The sequence below is a fragment of the Rattus norvegicus genome, chromosome 8 (genome assembly GCF_021556685.1).
Source record: "Rattus norvegicus strain SHRSP/BbbUtx chromosome 8, alternate assembly SHRSP_T2T, whole genome shotgun sequence".
Taxonomy (NCBI): domain Eukaryota; kingdom Metazoa; phylum Chordata; class Mammalia; order Rodentia; family Muridae; genus Rattus; species Rattus norvegicus.
In genome coordinates, this window is record NC_141541.1 from 16,213,231 (window position 1) to 16,235,048 (window position 21,818).

Consider the following 21,818-nt stretch of genomic DNA (forward strand, 5'->3'; position numbering starts at 1 on the left):
GTGTGTGGGATCATTTCTGGGTCTTCAATTCTTTTCCATTGTTCCATTGTTCTATTTGTCTGTCTCTGTACCAATACCATGCAGTTTTTATCACTGTTGGTCTGTAATATTGCTTGAGTTCAGAGATAGTGATTCCCCCTGAAGTCCTTTTATTGTTGAGGATAGTTTTAGCTTTCCTGGGTTTTTTGTTATTCCAGATGAATTTGCAAATTGTCCTGTCTAACTCTTTGAAGAATTGGATTGGTATTTTGATGGGGATTGCATTGAATCTGTAGATCGCTTTTGGTAAAATGGCCATTTTTACTATATTAATCCTGCCAATCCATGAGCATGGGAGATCTTTCCATCTTCTGAGGTCTTCTTCAATTTCTTTCTTCAGTGTCTTGAAGTTCTTATTGTACAAATCTTTTACTTGTTTGGTTAAAGTCACACCGAGGTACTTTATATTATTTGGGTCTATTATGAAGGGCGTCATTTCCCTAATTTCTTTCTCGGCTTGTTTCTCTTTTGTGTAGAGGAAGGCTACTGATTTATTTGAGTTAATTTTATACCCAACCACTTTGCTGAAGTTGTTTATCAGCTTTAGTAGTTCTCTGGTGGAACTTTTGGGATCACTTAAATATACTATCATCTGCAAATAGTGATATTTTGACCTCTTCTTTTCCGATCTGTATCCCTTTGATCTCCTTTTGTTGTCTGATTGCTCTTGCTAAAACTTCAAGAACTATATTGAATAAGTAGGGAGAGAGTGGGCAGCCTTGTTTAGTGCCTGATTTTAGTGGGATTGCTTGAAGTTTCTCTCCATTTAGTTTAATGTTAGCAACTGGTTTGCTGTATATGGCTTTTACTATGTTTAGGTATGGGCCTTGAATTCCTATTCTTTCCAGGACTTTTATCATGAAGGGGTGTCGAATTTTGTCAAATGCTTTCTCAGCATCTAATGAAATGATCATGTGGTTCTGTTCTTTCAGTTTGTTTATATAATGGATCACGTTGATGGTTTTCCGTATATTAAACAATCCCTGCATGCCTGGGATGAAGCTTACTTGATCATGGTGGATGATTGTTTTGATCTGCTCTTGGATTCGGTTTGCCAGAATTTTATTGAGTATTTTTGCGTCGATATTCATAAGGGAAATTGGTCTGAAGTTCTCTTCCTTTGTTGGGTCTTTGTGTGGTGTAGGTATAAGAGTAATTGTTGGCTTCACAGAAGGAATCTGGTAGTGCTCCATCTATTTCAATTTTGTGGAATAGTTTGGATAGTATTGGTATGAGGTCTTCTATGAAGGTCTGATAGAATTCTGCACTAAACCCATCTGGACCTGAGCTATTTTTGGTTAGGAGAACTTTAATGACTGCTTCTATTTCCTTAGGAGTTATGGGGTTGTTTAACTGGTTTATCTGTTCCTGATTTAACTTCGGTACCTGGTATCTGTCTAGGAAATTGTCCATTTCCTGCAGATTTTCAAGTTTTGTTGAATAAAGGCTTTTATAGTGAGATCTGATGATTTTTTTAATTTCCTCTGAATCTGTAGTTATGGCTCCCTTTTCATTTCTGATTTTGTTAATTTGGATACACTCTCTGTGTCCTCTCGTTAGTCTGGCTAAGGGTTTATGTATCTTGATTTTCTCAAAGAACAATCTTTTGGTTCTGTTGATTCTTTCTATGGTCTTTTTTGTTTCTATTTGGTTGATTTCCGCTCTGACTTTGATTATTTCCTGCCTTCTACTCCTCCTGGGTGTATTTGCTTCTTTTTTGTTCTAGAGCTTTTAGGTGTGCTGTCAAGCTGCTGACATATGCTCTTTCCTGTTTCTTTCTTCAGGCACTCAGAGCTATGAGTTTTCCTCTTAGCACAGTTTCATTGTGTCCCATAAGTTTTTGTATGTTGTAACTTCACTTTCATTAAATTTTAAGAAGTCTTTAATTTCTTTGTTTCTTCCTTGTCCAGGTTATCGTTGAATAGAGCATTGTTCAACTTCCACGTATATGTGGGCGTGCTTCCCTTATTGTTATTGAAGACCAGCTTTAGGCCGTGGTGGTCTGATAGCATGCATGGTATTATTTCTATCTTTCTGTACCTGTTGAGGCCCGTTTTTTGACCAATTATATGGTCAATTTTGGAGAAAGTACCATGAGGAGCTGAGAATAATGTATATCCTTTTGCTTTAGGATACAATGTTCTATAAATATCTGTTAAGTCCATTTGGTTCATGACTTCTCTTAGTCTGTCTACATTTCTGTTTAATTTCTGTTTCCATGATCTGTCCATTGATGAGAGTGGGGTGTTGAAATCTCCTACTATTATTGTGTGAGGTATAATGTGTGCTTTGAGCTTTAGTAAGATTTCAATTACGTATGTAGGTGCCCTTGTATTTGGGGCATAGATATTTAGGATTGAGAGTTCATCTTGGTGGATTTTTCCTTTGATGAATATGAAGTGTCCTTCCTTATCTTTTTTGATGACTTTTAGTTGAAAATTGATTTTATTTGATATTAGAATGGCTACTCCAGCTTGCTTCTTTCAACCATTTGCTTGGAAAGTTGTTTTCTACTCTGAGGTAGTGTCTGTCTTTGTCCCTGAGGTGTGTTTCCTGTAAGCAGCAGAATGCAGGGTCCTCGTTGTGTATCCAGTTTGTTAATCTATGTCTTTTTATTGGGGAGTTGAGGCCATTGATGTTGAGAGATATTAAGGAATAGTGATTATTGCTTCGTTTTATATTCATATTTGGATGTGAGTTTATGTTTGTGTGCTTTTCTTCTCTTTGTTTTGTTGCCAAGACGATTAGTTTCTTGCTTCTTCTAGGGTATAGCTTGCCTCCTTATGTTGGGCTTTACCATTTATTATCCTTTGTAGTGCTGGATTTGTAGAAAGATATTGTGTAAATTTTGTTTTGTCATGGAATATCTTGGTTTTTCCATCTATTTTAATTGAGAGTTTTGCAGGATACAGTAACCTGGGCTGGCATTTGTGTTCTCTTAGGGTCTGTATGACATCTGTCCAGGATCTTCTGGCTTTCATAGTCTCTGGCGAAAAGACTGGTGTGATTCTGATAGGTCTGCCTTTATATGTTACTTGACCTTTTTCCCTTACTGCTTTTAATATTCTTTATTTTGTGCATTTGGTGTTTTGATTATTACGTGTCGGGAGGTTTGTCTTTTCTGGTCCAATCTATTTGGAGTTCTGTAGGCTTCTTGTATGCCTATGGGTATCTCTTTTTTTACGTTAGGGAAGTTTTCTTCTATGATTTTGTTGAAGATATTTACTGGTCCTTTGAGCTGGGAGTCTTCACTCTCTTCTATACCTATTATCCTTAGGTTGGATCTTCTCATTGAGTCCTGGATTTCCTATATGTTTTGGACCAGTACCTTTTCCTGCTTTACATTATCTTTGACAGTTGAGTCAATGATTTCTATGGAATCTTCTGCTCCTGAGATTCTCTCTTCCATCTCCTGTATTCTGTTGGTGAAGCTTGTATCTACAGCTCCTTGTCTCTTCTTTTGGTTTTCTATATCCAGGGTTGTTTCCATGTGTTCTTTCTTGATTGCTTCTATTTCCATTTTTAATTCCTTCAACTGTTTGATTGTGTTTTCCTGGAATTCTTTCAGGGATTTTTGTGACTCCTCTCTATGGGCTTCTACTTGTTTAATTATGTTTTCCTGGAATTCTTTCAGGCATTTTTGTGATTCCTCTCTGTAGGCTTCTGCTTGTTCTCTAAGGGAGTTCTTCACGTCTTTCTTGAAGTCCTCCAGCATCATGATCAAATATGATTTTGAAACTAGATCTTGCTTTTCTGGTGTGTTTGGATATTCCATGTTTGCTTTGGTGGGAGAATTGGGCTCCGATGGTGTCATGTAGTCTTGGTTTCTGTTGCTTGGGTTCCTGAGCTTGCCTCTCGCCATCAGATCATCTCTAGTGTTACTTTGTTCTGCTATTTCTGACAGTGGCTAGACTGTCCTATAAGCCTGTGTGTCAGGAGTGCTGTAGACCTGTTTTCCTGTTTTCTTTCAGTTATGGGGACAGAGTGTTCTGCTTTCGGGCGTGTAGTTTTTCCTATCTACAGGTCTTCAGCTGTTTCTGTGGGCCTGTGTCTTGAGTTCACTAGGCAGGTCGCTGAGTGTGTCCTGAGGCTCAAGTTTGCTCGTGGGGTGTTGCTTGAGCTCTCCGTGGGGGCAGCAACCAGGAAGATCTGGGCAGCCCTTTCCGGGAGCTTCGTGTACCAGGGTTCCAGATGGTGTTTTGTGTTTTCCTCTGGAATCAGTAATGTGTGCAGAGTGTAGTCTCTTCAGGTTTCCCAGGCATGTCTGCCTCTCTGAAGGTTTAGCTCTCCCTCCCACTGGATTTGGGTGCAGAGAACTGTTTATCCGGTCGGTCCCTTCAGGTTCTGGTGGTGTCTCAGACGCAGGGGACCTGCTGCTCCTGTCCACTTATCTCCAGGAACCCAGAGGCCTTATACAGTTTCCTCTTGGGCCAGGGATGTGGGCAGGGGTGAGCAGTGTTGGTGGTCTCTTCCACTCTGCAGTCTCAGGAGTGCCCGCCTATCCGGACAGTGAGCTCTCTCCCACAGGGTTTGGGAGCAGTGAGCTGCTGAGGGCAGGGATCCAGGAGTTTGGGAATCCCACTAAAAACCGGCATTGTTGTTCTTATGGGGTTGCAAGCCCCTTCGGCTCCTCAATCCTTTCTCTAACTCCTCCAACGGGGACTCAGTTCTCAGTTCAATGGTTTGTTGCTAGCATTGGCCTCTGCATTTGTCATGCTCTGGCAGAGCCTCTCAGGAGACAGCTATAACAGGCTCCTGTCAGCATGTACTTCTTGGCTCATCAATTTTGTCTACTTTTGGTGACTGTATATATATGGCCTGGATCCACAGATGGGGCAAGCTCTGAATGGCCATTCTTTCATTCTCTATTTAAAAATTTACCTCCATATCTTCTATGAATATTTTTGTTCCCCTTTTTAAGAAGTACTGAAGCAACCACACTTTGGTCGTCCTTCTCCTTGAGCTTCATGGGATCGGTGGATTGTATCTTGGGTAATATGAGCATTTGAGCTAATATCCACTTACCAGTGAGTGCATACCATGTGGGGTTTGTTGTTGGTTGGTTGGTTTTTTGTTTTTTTTTTGTTTTTGTGATTAGGTTAGCTCACTCAGGATGATATCCTTAGTTCCATCCATTTACCTAAGAATTTCATGAGGATTTATGATACCTCAGTAAATGTACAATATTTCCTGTATTCATTTCTCTTTTGAAAGACATCTGGGTTCTTTCCACCTTCTGGCTATTATAAATAAGGCTGCTATGAACATAGTGGAGTATGTGTCTTTGTTGTATGTCAGAGCATCATTTGAGGATATGCCCAGGAGTGGTATAGCTGGGGCTTCAAGTAATACAATGTCCAATTTTCTGAGGAACCTCCAGACTGATTTCCACAGTGGTTGGACCAGCTTGCAATCCCAACAAAAATGGAGGAGTGTTCCTCTTTCTCCACATCATCACCAGCATCTGTTGTTACATGAGTTTTTATCATAATGATTCTGACTGGTATGAGGTAGAATCTTGGGGTTGTTTCAATTTACATTTCCCTGATGACTAAGGATATTGAGCATTTCCTTAGGTACTTCTTGGCCATTTGAATTTGAATTCAGCTGAGAATTCTTTGTTTACTCCATTTTTAATAGGGTATTTGGCTCTTTGGAGTCTAACTTCTTGAATTCTTTTCATTATATTACATATTAGCCCTCTATCAGATGTAGGATTGGTAAAGATTTTTTTCCCAATCTGTTGGTTCTCATTTTGTCCTAATGACAGTGTCCATTGCCTTACAGAAACTTTGCAGTCTTATGAGGTCCCATTTGTTAATTCTTGATCTTAGAGCATAAGCCATTGGTGGTTTGTTCGGGAAATTTTCCCCAGTACCCATAGGATAGATATAGACTCTTCCCCACTTTTTCTTCTATTAGTTTGAGTGTATCTGGTTTGATGTGGAGGTCCTAGATCCACTTGGATTTAAGCTTTCTACAGGGCCATAAGAATGGATCAATTTGCATTCTTCTACTTGCTGACCTCCAACTGAAACAGCACCATTTGTTGAAAATGCTATCTTGTTTCCACTGGATGGTTTTAGCTCCTTCATCAAAGATCAAGTGAGCATAGGTGTGGGGGTTCACTTCTGGGTATTCAATTCTATTCCATTCATCTACCTGCTTGTCTCTGTACCAATACCATACAGTTTTTATCACTATTGCTCTGTGATACTGCTTGAGGTCAGGGATAACAATTCCCCTAGTTCTTTTATTGTTGAGGATAGTTTTTGCTATCCTATGTTTTTTGTTATTCCAAATGAATTTCCAAATTGCTCTTTCTAACTCTATGTAGAATTGAGTTGGGATTTTGATAGGGATTGCACCGAATCTGTAGATAGATTTTGGCAAAATGGCCATTTTTACTATATTAATCCTGCCAATTCATGTGCATGGAAGGTCTTTCCATCTTCTGAGACATTCTTCAATTTCTTTCTTCAACAACTTGAAGTTCTTGTCATACACACAAGTGCTTGGTTAGAGTCACACTAAGGTATTTAATTTGTGACTATTGTAAAGGGTGTCATTTCCCTAATTTCTTTCTCAGTCTGTTTGTTCTTTGAGTAGAGGAAGGCTATTGATTTGTTTGAGTTAATTTCATCCCTAGCCACTATGCTGAAGTTGTTTATCAGGCTTAGTAGCTCTGGTGGAACTTTTGTGGTCACTTAAGTATACTATCACATCATCTGCAAATAGTGATATTTTGACTTCTTCCTTTCCAATTTGTATACCTTTGACCCCCATTTGTTGTCTGATTGCTCTGGCTAGGACTTCAACATTTTTACATTTGGGGCTTGAATTCCATGAGTGTTGAATTTTGTCAGATGCTTTCTCAGAATCTAATGAGATGGTGATGTTTTTTCTTCTTTGAATTTGTTTACATAGTGGATTACATTGATGAATTTCCAAATATTGAACTATCCCTGCAACCCTGGGATGAAGCCTACTTGATTATGATGGATGATCCTTTTGATGTGTTCTTGGATTTGGTTTGCGAGAATTTTGAATATCTTTGTGTTGATATTCAAAAGGGAAATTGGTCTGAAATTATCTTTATTGGGTTTTTGTGTAGTTTCAGTATAAGAGTAGTTGTGGCTTCATAGAAGGAATTTGGTGGTGCTCCATCTGTTTCTATTTTGTGGAATGATTGGAAAGTATTGGTATGAGATCTTCTATGAAGGTCTGATAGAATTCTGCACTAAACCCATCTTGTCCTGGGCTTTTCATTTTTTTCATTTTTTTTTGGTTGGGAGACTTAATAACTGCTTCTATTTCTCAAGGAGTTATGGGATTGTTTAGATGGTTTATCTGATCCTGATTTAACTTTGGTACATGGTGTCTGGAAAATTGTTCATTTCCTCCAGATTTTCCAGTTTTGTTGAATATAGACTTTTGTAGTAGGATCTGGTGATTTTTAGAATTTCCTCATATTCTGTTGTTATGTCTCCCTTTCTTCATTTTTGATTTTGTTAATGTGGATACTGTCTCTGTGCCCTTTGGTTAGTCTGGCTAAGGGTTTCTCTATCTTATTGATTTTCTCAAAGAGTTATGGGTTCTGGTTTTGTTGATTCTTTATATAGTCCTTTTTGTTTCCACTTGGTTGATTTCAGCCTGGAGTTTGATTATTTCCTGCCATCTGCTCCCCTTGGGTGTATTTGCTTCTTTTTGTTCTAGAGCTTTAGGTGTGCTGTCAGGCTGCTAATGTATGCTCTCTCCAGTTTCTTTTTGTAGGACTCAGAGCTATGAGTTTTCCTCTTAGCACTGCATTCATTCTGTCTCATAAGTTTCGGTATGTTGTGCCTTCAATTATATTAACTTCTAAAAAGTCTTTAATTTCTTTATTTCTTCCTTGACCAAATTATCATTGAGTAGAGCATTGTTCAACTTCCATGGATATGTGGGCTTTCTGTCATAATTGCTGTTATTGATGACCAGCCTTGGTCCATGGTAATCTGTTAGGATGCATGAGATTGTTTTATTCTTCTTGTATCTGTTGAGACCTGCTTTGTGAAAGATTATATGGTCAATTTAGGAGATGGTACCATGAGGTGCTGAGAAGAAATAACATTCTTTTGTTTTAGAATAAAATGTTCTATAAATATCTGTTAAATTCTTTTGATTCATAACTTCTGTTAGTTTGTCTATGTCTCTGTTCAGTTTCTGTTACCATGATCTCTCCATTGATGAGAGTGCAGTGTTGAAATCTCCCACTATTATTGTATGAGGTGCAATGTGTGCTTTGAGCTTTAGTAAGGTTTCTTTTATTAATGTATGTGCCCTAGCATTTGGATCATAGATATTCAGGATTGAGAATTCATCTTGGTAGATTTTTCCTTTGAGGAATATGAAGTGTCCTTCGTTTGTTTGTTTGTTTGTTTGTTTGTTTGTTTTTGATAACTTTTGGTTGAAAGTTGATCTTGTTCAATATTAGAATGGCTACTCCAGCTTGTTTCTTCAGACCATTTACTTGGAAAATTGTTTTCCAGCCTTTTCTTCTGAGGTAGTGGCTGTCTTTGTCACTGAGGTGTGTTTCCTGTATGCAGCAAATTACTGGGTCCTCTTTATTTATCCAGTCTGTTAATCTGTGTCTTCTTGTTGGGGAAATCAGTCCATTGATTTCATTGCAAGAAGATTACTTTCTTGCTTTTTCTAGGGTGTAGTTTCATTCTTTGTCTTAAAGTTTTCCATCTATAGGAAATCCAGCCTCTGTAGGACTGGATTTTTGAAAAGATATTGTGTAAATTTGGATTTTTCATGGAATATTTTGGTTTCTCCATCTATGTTGATAGTTTTGCCAAATATAGTAGTCTGGGCTGGCATTCGTGTTCTCTTAGGGTATGTATGACCTCTGTTCAGGATCTTCTGGCTTTCATAGTCTCTGTTGAGAAGTCTAGTATAATTCTGATAGGTCTGCCTTTATATGTTACTTGACCCTTTTCCCTTTCTGCTTTTAATATTTTTTTTGTTTTGTGCATTTGGCATTTTAACTATATGTGACGAGAGGAATTTCTTTTCTAGTCCAATTTATTTGGAGTTCTGTAGTCTTCTTGTATGTTTATGGGCATCTCTTTCTTCAAGTTAGGAAAGTTTTCTTCTATAATTTTGTTTACTGCCCCTTTAAGTTGGGAGTCTTCACTCTCTTCTACACCTATTATCCTTAGGTTTGATTTTTCTCATTGTGTCCTGGATTTTCTTGATGTTTTGGGCTAGGAGCTTTTGTGTTGTACATTATCTTTGACAGATGTGTCAATGTGTTCTATGGTATTTTCTGCCCCTGACATTCTCTTCTATCTCTTGTATTCTGTTGGTGATGCTTGAGTCTATAACTCCTGATCTCTTTCCTAGGTTTTCTATCTCCAGGGTTGTCTCCCTTTGTGATTTCTTTATTGTTTTTATTTCTATTTTTAAATCCTGGACAGTTTTTTTTAATTCCTTCACCTATTTGGTTGTGAATTCTTTAAGGAATTTTTGTGTTTTCTCTTTAAGAGCTTCTACTTATTTACCTGTGTTTCTTATAGGGAATTAATTATGTCCTTCTTAAAGTCCTCCATCATCATAAAATATGGGTTTAAGTCTAAATTTTGCTTTCCAGTGTGTTTGGATATCCAATATTTGCTTAGGTGGTAGCTTTGGACTCTGATGATTCCAAGTAGTCTTGGATTCTGTTGCTTAGGTTTCTGTACTTGCCTCTCACCATCAGACTGTCTCTAGTGTTAGCTTGTCTTACTGTGTCTGACAGTAGCTTGACCCTCTTATAAGCCTGTGTGTCAGCACTCCTGTAGACCTGTTTTCTTTAAGCTGGATCTGGGAACAGAGAGCTGCTCCTGGGTTTGAGCGTTCTGAAGCCTCCAGGTGGGTGGCTTGGAGCAGAAGAGTTGGTCTTACCTCTGCTCTCAGGTGTCAGCACTCCTGGTGACTGGCTTTCAGCTCTGGGCTCAGGCAGAAACTGGAAGGTCCCTGCCTCTGACTGCTCCTGGGTTCCTTTGCCCAGAGGGCACAGAAAGCACTAGGCGGAATCCTCTTAAGCCAGGAATGTGAGCAGAAGTGGCCATCTCCCCTTAGCTCTCAGGATTGTTTGAATTTCGGAGAGTCCAGCTCTCTCCCCCCATGGGATTTTGGGCACCAGTACTTCAGCATTTAATAAAGGGTTACAAAGAGCTTGTTTTGTGAACAGCAGTATTTAGGAGTATGAGGCAAATACTAAGAAATGCAAACTCCTTTGCAGTATAGGGGCTACACTATAGTTTAGTATAGTATAGATTGTTGAAAAGCCAAAAATAGAAGATTATCCAATGGCAGTAAGTCCCACAAAGAACAATGTCGGGGATTGACATTTTGACTTTAAGAAGGACATTTATCAAGGGTGTTGATCTTTTTTTTGAAGGTCACATTTCAGAATTGATTTAAAAATATAAGCATAATATTTATTGAAACTGTGCTATTCAAACTCTTAGTTTTTCATTATTCATCTTGTTATTTTCTAGTATCTCCAATCACCTATATTGCACATAAACAAATTATGTCTTAAAATATTTATTATCAGCACACTAAATCTAGTGTTCTCAGCATCCCACTATATATTTAAAGGATATTATTGCTGTCTGTATGAAGTTATTTCAAGAAATGAGAGACAGGCACTATGAACATTGCTGTACCTTAAGTAGCACAGGCAGACCAACACTCAGGCATTTCTCAATCTAATGTAATCAAGTGCAGAGAAATGGAAATTTTGACACATGGAAAATCTTTATCATCATCATCATCATCATCATCATCATCATCATCATCATCATCATTGTCATCGTCATCGTCATCACCATTATTTAATCTTTTTTTACAGGCCAGTCATTATCTCCCTCCTGGCCTATCCCATACCTCCTCCCTCATCTCCAAGAGGATGTTCCCACTCCCTCCCCAACCCACAAGATCTCCCTACTCCTAGGTGAATCTTCTCTTACTGAAGCCAGAGTAGGCAGTTCTCTACTGTATATGTGTTGGGGGCCTCATATCAGCTAGTGTATGCTGCCTGTTTGGTGGTTCAATGCCTGAGAGATCTCAGTGGGTCCAGGTTAATTGAGACTGCTGGTCGTCCTCCTCCTCAACTTCTTCAAGCTTTTCCTAATTCAACCACAGGGGTCCCCAGCTTCAGTCCATTAGTTGGGTATAAGTATCTGCATCTGACTCTTTCAGATGCTTGTTGAGCCTCTTGGAGGGCAGCCATGCTAGGCTCCTGTCTGTTACCACACACCATAGCTTCAGTAGCAATGTCAGTCCCTGGGACCTCCCCTTGAGCTGGATTCCACTTTGGGCCTGTCACTAGAACTCCTCTCCCTCAGGTTCTTCTCCAGTTTTGTCTCTATAGTTCTTTTAGACAAGAACAGTTCTGGCCCATAGTTCTCAATTGTGGAATGGCAACCCATCCTTCCACGTCATGTCCCATCTTTCTACTGGAGGTGGACTCTTTAAGTTCCCTCTCCCCCCTATAGGGCACTTCATCTAAGATCCCTCTCTTTGAGACCTGAAAGTCTCTCACTTCCCAGGTCTCTGGTATATTCTAGAGGGTCCCCCAACCTCCTACCTCCCAAGGTTGCCTTTTTCCATTCTTTCTGCTGGCTTTCAGGGCTTCAGTCCTATCCTCCCCAACCCTATACCTGATCAGACACATGAAAAACCTTAACAAAGCTCATATTTCTTGTTTCCCAAAATGGGGTATGTTAGGTAAATAATGAAATTCTAGGAAGTGCCATATCAAAATTGATGTGATATTAAAGCATGTAGAAATTAAGAGGGAGAAATGCTGCCGGAGAGGTTTCCATTTGAGTAAGATTACAGTGGGCAAGCATCCCTTCCAGGACACACCCTTCCAGTTGGAAGGAGATTGTGGTCCTTGAAGAGTGATGGTCCAGAGGAATTCCCAGGACCTAAATGCATTTGAGTTAAGAGATAGCGAAAGTCCAAATGCCCTCTGCATCCTTTCCATGGGTTTGTTTTTTATAGACTGCATTAGTTTCGGTCATTAACTTAACAGATCTGACACTTCTTTATATAAATATATTTTGCTCACTAAGCCATGAGACAGAATTCACTGGTTATTAGATCTTAGTTTGTAAGTACAGAAAATCTGAAATGGGAATTAAATATAAATAACCCAGTTGTAACAATTGGGTCACACACTGTATAAGGGAGCAGTACTCTCCCGTTTATTTAGCACAGGAACTAAGTAAGGCCTCTCTGACAATGAGCTCCTTTTCTCCCCCACAGTGCAGGGATCTCCTGTGAGTTTGCTCCCAGTGTCTATGTTCTGGTCATCTGCATCTGTCATAGAATAAGACTGTTGCCTCCACAGAACATTCTTTGGGTTGAGTTTCATTGCCAACTTTTATTTAACCTTGGGACTACAGGAGTTTCATTTCTATTTTTGAACCTCTTTCTAAAACCTGGCACTATAGAAACCAATTTACTACCTTAAAAGAAGCTGAATTTTAATAAGGATATTTAGAACTTAGAGTTCCTGCAGTCTGTTTGTGATACCAAGGATGTGCCAAGCTTTGACCTCCCATGAAAGTCTTTGAATCTTGGGCTCTGTGACTTTTGCTAAATCACATACCAAAGAGACATATGTTTACTGTTTCACTTGTTAATGTATGAAACAAACCTAGAGATCCACCAACAGATAAATGGATAAAGGAAACGGGAGATGTGTGAAATTATAGTCAGCCATAAGGAAGAGCAAAATGACAATACCTTGAAGGACAATGAATAGAACTGGAGCTAGTGTGTTAACTGAAGTAAGCCAGACTCAGAAACACAAATATTGAATATGTACTTCTCAGAGTCAGGAAACAGCATGTCAACCTGTGTCTGTCTGTTTAGCGTACAGAGGTGGAGGGGAAGGGACAAAGAAAACAATTCTGTACATGTGACATGACACGTGCCCTGACAGCAGAGTGATGGGCTATTTTCAATGAATGAGACCAGGAAGATAAGAGGGTCAGTGGAAGGCTGATGAGGACAATTTGCAGTGATTGATATATACAAAACAGAAGATGTTGTGCAGACAGCTGCAGCTACTCTGTTTGCCAGCTAAAAGCTAAACAAATAAAAGTAGTAAACGAGAAAGACTTGTTTTGCTGGGAAACTAAAAAGAAAATATAACAAAATATCTCAGTACCTCAAAATGAACAATCTTTTTTTTTTTTATTAACTTGAGTATTTCTTATATACATTTCGAGTGTTATTCCCTTTCCCAGTTTCCGGGCAAACATCCCCCTCCCCCCTCCCCCCTCCCCTTTCTTATCGGTGTTCCCCTCCCCACCCTCCCCCCATTGTCCCCCTCCCCCCAACAGTCTAGTTCACTGGGGGTTCAGTCTTAGCAGGACCAGGGCTTCCCCTTCCACTGGTGCTCTTACTAGGATATTCATTGCTACCTATGAGGTCAGAGTCCAGGGTCAGTCCATGTATAGTCTTTAGGTAGTGGCTTAGTCCCTGGAAGCTCTGGTTGCTTGGCATTGTTGTACATATGGGGTCTCGAGCCCCTTCAAGCTCTTCCAGTTCTTTCTCTGATTCCTTCAACGGGGGTCCTATTCTCAGTTCAGTGGTTTGCTGCTGGTATTCGCCTCTGTATTTGCTGTATTCTGGCTGTGTCTCTCAGGAGCGATCTACATCCGGCTCCTGTCGGTCTTTACTTCTTTGCTTCATCCATCTTGTCTAATTGGATGGCTGTATATGCATGGGCCACATGTGGGGCAGACTCTGAATGGGTGGTCCTTCAGTCTCTGTTTTAATCTTTGCCTCTCTCTTCCCTGCCAAGGGTATTCTTGTTCCCCTTTTAAAGAAGGAGTGAACCATTCACATTTTGATCATCTGTCTTGAGTTTCATTTGTTCTAGGCATTTAGGGTAATTCAAGCATTTGGGCTAATAGCCACTTATCAGTGAGTGCATACCATGTATGTCTTTCTGTGTTTGGGTTAGCTCACTCAGGATGATATTTTCCACTTCCAGCCATTTGCCTACGAATTTCATAAAGTCGTTGTTTTTGATAGCTGAGTAATATTCCATTGTGTAGATGTACCACATTTTCTGTATCCATTCCTCTGTTGAAGGGCATCTGGGTTCTTTCCAGCTTCTGGCTATTATAAATAAGGCTGCGATGAACATAGTGGAGCGCGTGTCTTTTTTATATGTTGGGGCATCTTTTGGGTATATGCCCAAGAGAGGTATAGCTGGATCCTCAGGCAGTTCAATGTCCAATTTTCTGAGGATCCTCCAGACTGATTTCCAGAATGGTTGTACCAGTTTGCAATCCCACCAACAATGGAGGAGTGTTCCTCTTTCTCCACATCCTCGCCAGCATCTGTTGTCCCCTGAGTTTTTGATCTTAGCCATTCTCACTGGTGTGAGGTGTAATCTCAAGGTTGTTTTGATTTGCATTTCCCTTATGACTAAAGATGTTGAACATTTCTTTAGGTGTTTCTCAGCCATTCGGCATTCCTCAGCTGTGAATTCTTTGTTTAGCTCTGAGCCCCATTTTTTAATAGGGTTATTTGTTTCCCTGTGGTCTAACTTCTTGAGTTCTTTGTATATTTTGGATATAAGGCCTCTATCTGTTGTAGGATTGGTAAAGATCTTTTCCCAATCTGTTGGTTGCCATTTTGTCCTAACCACAGTGTCCTTTGCCTTACAGAAGCTTTGCAGTTTTATGAGATCCCATTTGTCAATTCTTGATCTTAGAGCGTAAGCCATTGGTGTTTTGTTCAGGAAATTTTTTCCAGTGCCCATGTGTTCCACATGCTTCCCTAGTTTTTCTTCTATTAGTTTGAGTGTGTCTGGTTTGATGTGGAGGTCCTTGATCCACTTGGACTTAAGCTTTGTACAGGGTGATAAGCATGGATCGATCTGCATTCTTCTACATGTTGACCTCCAGTTGAACCAGCACCATTTGCTGAAAATGCTATCTTTTTTCCATTGGATGGTTTTGGCTCCTTTGTCAAAAATCAAGTGACCATATGTGTGTGGGTTCATTTCTGGGTCTTCAATTCTATTCCATTGGTCTATCTGTCTGTCTCTGTACCAATACCATGCAGTTTTTATCACTATTGCTCTGTAATACTGCTTGAGTTCAGGGATAGTGATTCCCCCTGAAGTCCTTTCATTGTTGAGGATAGCTTTAGCTATCCTGGGTTTTTTGTTATTCCAGATGAATTTGCAAATTGTTCTGTCTAACTCTTTGAAGAATTGGATTGGTATTTTGATGGGGATTGCATTGAATCTGTAGATTGCTTTTGGTAAAATGGCCATTTTTACTATATTAATCCTGCCAATCCATGAGCATGGGAGATCTTTCCATCTTCTGAGGTCTTCTTCAATTTCCTTCTTCAGTGTCTTGAAGTTCTTATTGTACAGATCTTTTACTTGCTTTGTTAAAGTCACTCCGAGGTACTTTATATTATTTGGGTCTATTATGAAGGGTGTCGTTTCCCTAATTTCTTTCTCGGCTTGTTTCTCTTTTGTATAGAGGAAGGCAACTGATTTATTTGAGTTAATTTTATACCCAAAATGAACAATCTTAATACTGCAGTCTGGACTTCACTCCAACCCTTACCTCAGCTGGAACCCTCAGCCAGTACCGCACTAGTCCTATTCTGCTACTTCCCCTACACTGGGAGACCCCTCTTCATTTGTTCTTCCCAACCCCCACACAGCTCCCTTGCTCTCTTACTCTCTACACCAACCGATGACTACATCTTACCTAACTCTGACTGAAACTCAAAGACCCTTCTCCACTGGTGCAAATGCCCTGGTTATGTCAGTCTCACTTATAATCCAGGCTATAAGATGTCATTTCAGGATTTCTGAACCCCTCTAAGGATAGTAATGAATTTAGTGACCACTCAATCTGATGCTGTTTGTGATTCCTTAATTCATATTAACTTGTGAAAATGCTGGTGAGCATTGACTTTGACGCTTCTGTGAATGAGAATTCCTGAAAGGAGACTGTGTCATCAAATGTTGACTGAGTGATTAGAACGGCTGTGATGTGGAAGAGGTGATGATTTTCCACATCCAGAGCCCAGTTGCACTTTATCTTGGGCTATCTTTAGTCCTTAAGTAGTCGTTTTCTGACTACCCCAGTGCAAAACTAGTATCCTGTCACTAGCAAATTCAAAGACTTTGGAATGAATTAACTCAACCCTACTTTTCACAATTAATTGGCTAAGAAGAGCATCTGAGCTCTATACTTGAGATTTCTATGCATTTCTATAACCTAGCTCTCTGATATTCCCACCAATGTATTTGAAAAGTGTCTTGATTAATGACTTTCTTTGTTCTGTTATTATATTTTTAAAATCTTCATTAAATTGTTTTTACATTTGAACTTGAAATTTAGTGTAACTTAAATCTGTGTTCCTGGGCTACGATAACTAATATTTGACTAGAGAATAAACTATCTCTGATCTCTTAAGGTATGAATCATGTTTTTTATATACACATACATGTAATTTTTAAACAGCCAAAATGACCTCAAAGCAACCTACAAAGGAATAAGAACACCTTCCATCTGCACACAAAGGCTATGACACTTTAGAGGGAAGATTTAGTAGTCAAAGATTCAAGATATGTTGACTAACAGGATGAATCTGTCTCTAGATACTGTGTACAGTGGAAAATATTTGGAAGGGTTATTTTGGTCTCTTTTCTGATTTATGAGATCATTATTTTCACCCATGACTTATGCCCATAAATGAGAAAATAAACAAAAAAAGTCATGCATTCACTAACTCAGCACCATAGCAACCCACTGGAAGGAAAGGCAAATAATAAAAAGCAAACTTATGTCGATGAGTTTGAGGTTCTTTCCAACTTTCTCTTCTATTAGATTCAGTGTATCTGGTTTTATGTGGAGGTCTTTGATCCACTTGGACTTGAACTTTATATAAGGCAGTAAAAATGGATCAATTTGGATTCTTCTATATGCCAACCACCAGTTGAACTACCACCATTTGTTAAAAATGCTGTCCTTTTTCCATTAGGTGATTTTGGGTTCTTTGGCAAAGATCAAGTGACCATAGTTATGTGGGTTTATTTCTGGGTCTTCAATTCTATTCCACTGATGTACCAGCCTATTCCTGTACCAATATCATGCAGTTTTTATCACTATTGCTCTGTAGTACAGCTTGAGGTCAAGGATGGCAATGCAACCCCACAGGAAGAACGACATTATCAACCAACCAGACCCCCTCCTCCTAAAGATCCCAGGAAGTAAACCACCAACCAAAGAGTACAAAGGGAGGGACCTATTGCTCCGGCTGCATATGTAGCAGAAGATTACCTTATCTAGCATCAATGGGAGGAGAGCCCCATGGTCCTGTGGAGGCATGATGCTCCAGCTTATAGGGATGCTAAGGTGCTGAGGTGGGAAGGGGTGGATGGGTGGGAGAGCACCCTTATAGAAGGAGAAGGTATGGGGGAGGAGACGGGGTTAATTTGGAAAGGGGATAAAAAAATGTAAATAAATAAAATAACCAATAAAAATTGTAAAATGTTGAAAACAAAAAAAAATTCAAAAGGCAAACTTATAGTAGCTCAAGTTAAACAAAAAGAAGAAAACAAGCCAACAGACTCTGCCATCTCCCACCTCTTGACAGAAAAATAATTGCAGATACTGAAAAGGATAGAACAGCACCAGATTCAGAGTGGTGTAGCCATAAGATTCAAAAGGGAGCAAGGACTCAAATTTTGTTGTCCTCGATGAATTTTCCCTGAAGAACCCTTATTATTGTGACTCCACAAGTAATGCCCCATTTACAGAGGCAAAATAATCCCCCCTCCCTAGCAGCACATCCCTGCCCCCACCACCATCCTGGTAGCAGACAAAGTAGAACAATAAGTTTGTCCCAGTCACAAGCCCAAGTGCAGGACTTTCTGGACCACAAAGCTTGCTTTTGCTTTCACCTCTTTTCTTTCTCCCTAGGGCCTTTCCAAGTCTGACATTATTCCACTTGCTTCCACTGCCTCAACAATGTTTCTGAGATCAACTCTCCAACTAGAGATAATCATTCTTTGCTTTTTGGGAGCCTCACCACTGAGTGTCCTGTCTTTCAATCTACTTACAGTGCTATTTCTCTTAAAACTCCTCAAACACCATTAAGCCTTCAAGTGAAAACTAGTTTGAGGCCACCAATACCTTTGAACCTTTCAAATGGGAAATACATTCTTTCATATTACTCACAAGGTTGATACTGTACCATGTAAAGTTGAAATCCCCTTACAGTTTAAGGTCCTCTAGCTCCATATCCAATGACTACACCACTTAAAAGAGGATGGATGCAAATATTAAGAGCTGCTCCAAAATTTGAGAGCAATAGACAATTATTTCAGATCCATTTTGTGTCACACCCTAACATCATCTGGTTTCTAATTAAATTAATATCATTCTCATTACTGTCTTCAATTTCTATTGTTTTTCTTCTTCACACCAGTGCACTGCAGTTTTTCCTTTCCTATGAAATCAATAGAATGCCATGGCTCGAGGGTTTACTGAAGGCCCTACTTATTTCCCTTGGGCCCTAAGTATGAATCAAAAAGGTTTAACCTCCTAAAAGCCTTGCCCATGTGCAGATTACTTTCCTGTCTGCTCACATTATTTTGGCAACTTGCTTCTGTGTCTCTGATATTTATTGAGATCTTTCCTACAAGAACATAAATTTTCCAAGGACAAGTGTAATTGTGTATGCCTCAAAGAAGTTACCTGGGACACACTGTCTCCTGTGAAGGAAATACCCTACTCACTAGATGAATACAAACCACCAAAGGCTCACAAAATTGGTTGGTTAATGTAATACCTGGATTCCTAACTTTTCCGGTATTGCTTCCATTTCTCCAGTGTAACCAGAGGAAACATTCTCAGGCTCATACTTTGGAATTGCCCTCCATCTGCATTTCAAAACCTCAAACCCCTCGGTCATCTTCCTATACTCTCGGACTGTCTGGTCACATTTTCCCCCCCTCCATTCTTTATGGATCCCAGAGTCTCATACATTTGAGTACTCGGTCTCCAGTTAGTAGAACTATTTGGGAAGGAATGGAAAGTGTGGTCTTGTTGGAAGAAGTATGTCACTGGGGCTTTGAGACTGACAAATCCCGTTTTATTTCTTTAAATAGATTAGGACCATTTTGTTGTATGGATTCAATATATTCTATTCATCTTTCTGTCAGTGTTGAATGTTTTATCACTTTCACATTTCGGCTATTAAGAATAATACCAGTGTAAACTTTTAAGCTTTTGTGTGAACAGGTTTTTAATACGTGGATATGGTTCCAAGACCTCTATTATAGTGTCTATGGTGAATCTATATGTGACTTGTTAAGGATCGTCCAAACTGTTCTCCAGACAGATGTACCACGTTACACAGCTACCAGAAGAGTAATGAACTCCTATTTCCCCACAACTTTATCAATATTTCTCCTCATTTTAATAATAACTGTCTTTAAGGTAATAAAGTAGCATCTCACTATGAATTTCATTTTCACAATAACCAAAATATGTTCTTTCTCCTTTGTTTGCTGGTTGTTTGGATATTCTTTTAGAGCTTGTCTCCTTTTAATTTGTCATTTGCCATTAGCTGTTTTCCCTCCTTCCTCTTTTTCCCATGCTGTCCATTTACCTAAAAGCATACTCAGAATGTCTGGATGGGATCCAGTGAACTGTTTGCTTGTTGCTATGACATTTCTTATAATTCTGTTTGCCGTGTCCTAACTTCTGGCTTCTGCCGTTTCCTCCATTTTAAAGACGCCTTCTTATGTAGCTCAGATGAAGACATAATATCATGGTAGAAGTGTCTTTGCCTTTTGTTGTTGTTTTATGTTTTCAGTTTCACAGATGGCCTTTTCTTCCATACTCACTTCTATTGATACTTCACTTGCATTGTTAATTCTAATGACTGACTTGCAACTCTCATCATTAACTCACAGAAAATGAAATTTTTAATCAAAAAAAAAAAACCTAGACCAAGAGACTCTCAACCGAGAGTTCTAAAATGTTACAGATGCAAAGTTCCAATCAGTGCTATGCATCCATATGGCAGGGAGCATAAATCAGCAAACTTCTACCTCTTCCATTCCCCTGTATGCCCTTAAAATATGCTTATGTCACTTGAGAAAACTGGGTGGATTTGTGTTCTCAGATCTTTAGCTCAGCTGTCCTCCTAAACTATTTGCATTCTTCTCTTTCTTCGAACTTATACGTGGCCCGCTGCCAAACTGCCTCTCAAATACTAAAACCCACACTCAACTCTAGGCATCAGTCTTGCCTTCTCAATGCATCTGAAGACTCAATGAAAAAGGAAGCTAAGAGCTTGGGCTTGGACTCTGCCTCAAATCATATGTGTGCCACCATTGTGCCTTGAGATGACATACTGCAGTATGAACCATACAAGAAGTGATGAGAAACTCCTGAGTGCCCCTGACTTTCAAGAAAAGATAATTATCACTATGAACAACATGATTAAGACTCTAGATATTTTCCCTCCAAAAACTTCTAGAGATTTATATTCAATCAGTACTTCCAATGATGTGGAAAAATCATTGGAATACAATGAGAACATATGTGCAGGGCTTAGAAGCATTGGTGCACATTCATTTCTCCAAATTTCTCTGACATTGTCAATACTCATAAGAAAAGTAAAGATACTTCCCAGGAAATGATATAGCATCATGGCATAGTCCTAATCTCATTATCAAAGAACCACTACACTTCAATTCCCACACTCCATTAGACTGGTTCCAACTGGGTATGTCTTGGTACTATTCTTTAAGACAGCATCTAATAAATACTTTTATGCTTATTCTCATAGGTATCCCTGGATTAAATGAATTCCCTCCTTCTGGAACTCCCCATATGAGTTCCAAGATCTTTGATTCAGGATAGCTCATGTTGTGCTCCAAGTACAAAACTAGCAATAAACCAGTCAAAGGTTGGACTAGAACATCAAGAATGAACTCACAAACACATTGAAAATATTCTAATATTTAATATTTCTCTGAAGCAAAGAGAAAGGAAGAGAAAAGAAGAGAGGCAGGAAGATACAAGAGGAGAGAAGGAGAGGAGTAAAAAGGAGAGAAAACAGAGAAAGGGGAATGGGAAGGAGGGGAAAAGGGAGGAGGGGAAAAGGGGAAAGGATGGGAGGAGGAAGGAGAAGGGGGAGGGAGGAAAGGAGAGGGAAGAAGAGAAAATTAAACGAGAAGAGAAGGGAGAGAATCCAACTGACCTTTTGCTGGTAAGGCCCAACATTAACATTCCCGTTTCCCAGACTTGGACCAATGACTGAGAACTACTTTTAAAAACATTCTTTATCACTATTTCACTAAGTTTAGACAGATTTGCCCCCTAAAGCCAATTAACTGCAGGGGTGAAAAAAAACATTTCCTATTCAGATGAATGATTGAGGCTTCCCCTTGCCTCACACCAGTTCTAATTAGGAATCTCCCTATCTGCAGCTTGCTAGCTCCTCCCTGGAAAACTAAGGCAAAGGCACCCTGCTGAGATTCTCTGATATTTGGGCCGTCTGATCTCAGTTATTTGTCTCCTTACAAAAGCCTGAACAAAATTGCTCAACATATATAAAAGGTTCTGCTTTTGATAAATGTAATTAAGAAAATGTGATCAATATAATCATCAGTGTATGTGGCCATGCCCATCTTACTTCAATCCAGCTGCTGTTGCCCAGCAACACTCATT

The 21,818-nt window shown here is 39.4% G+C and overlaps 1 protein-coding gene across 2 annotated transcripts in view; it reads right to left on the reverse strand.

The window, feature by feature from the left end:
* Window positions 1–21,818, reverse strand: part of LOC120094358 (uncharacterized) — a 380,216-nt gene that overhangs the window by 210,873 nt on the left and 147,525 nt on the right. The gene's annotated exons all lie outside the window — the stretch shown is intronic.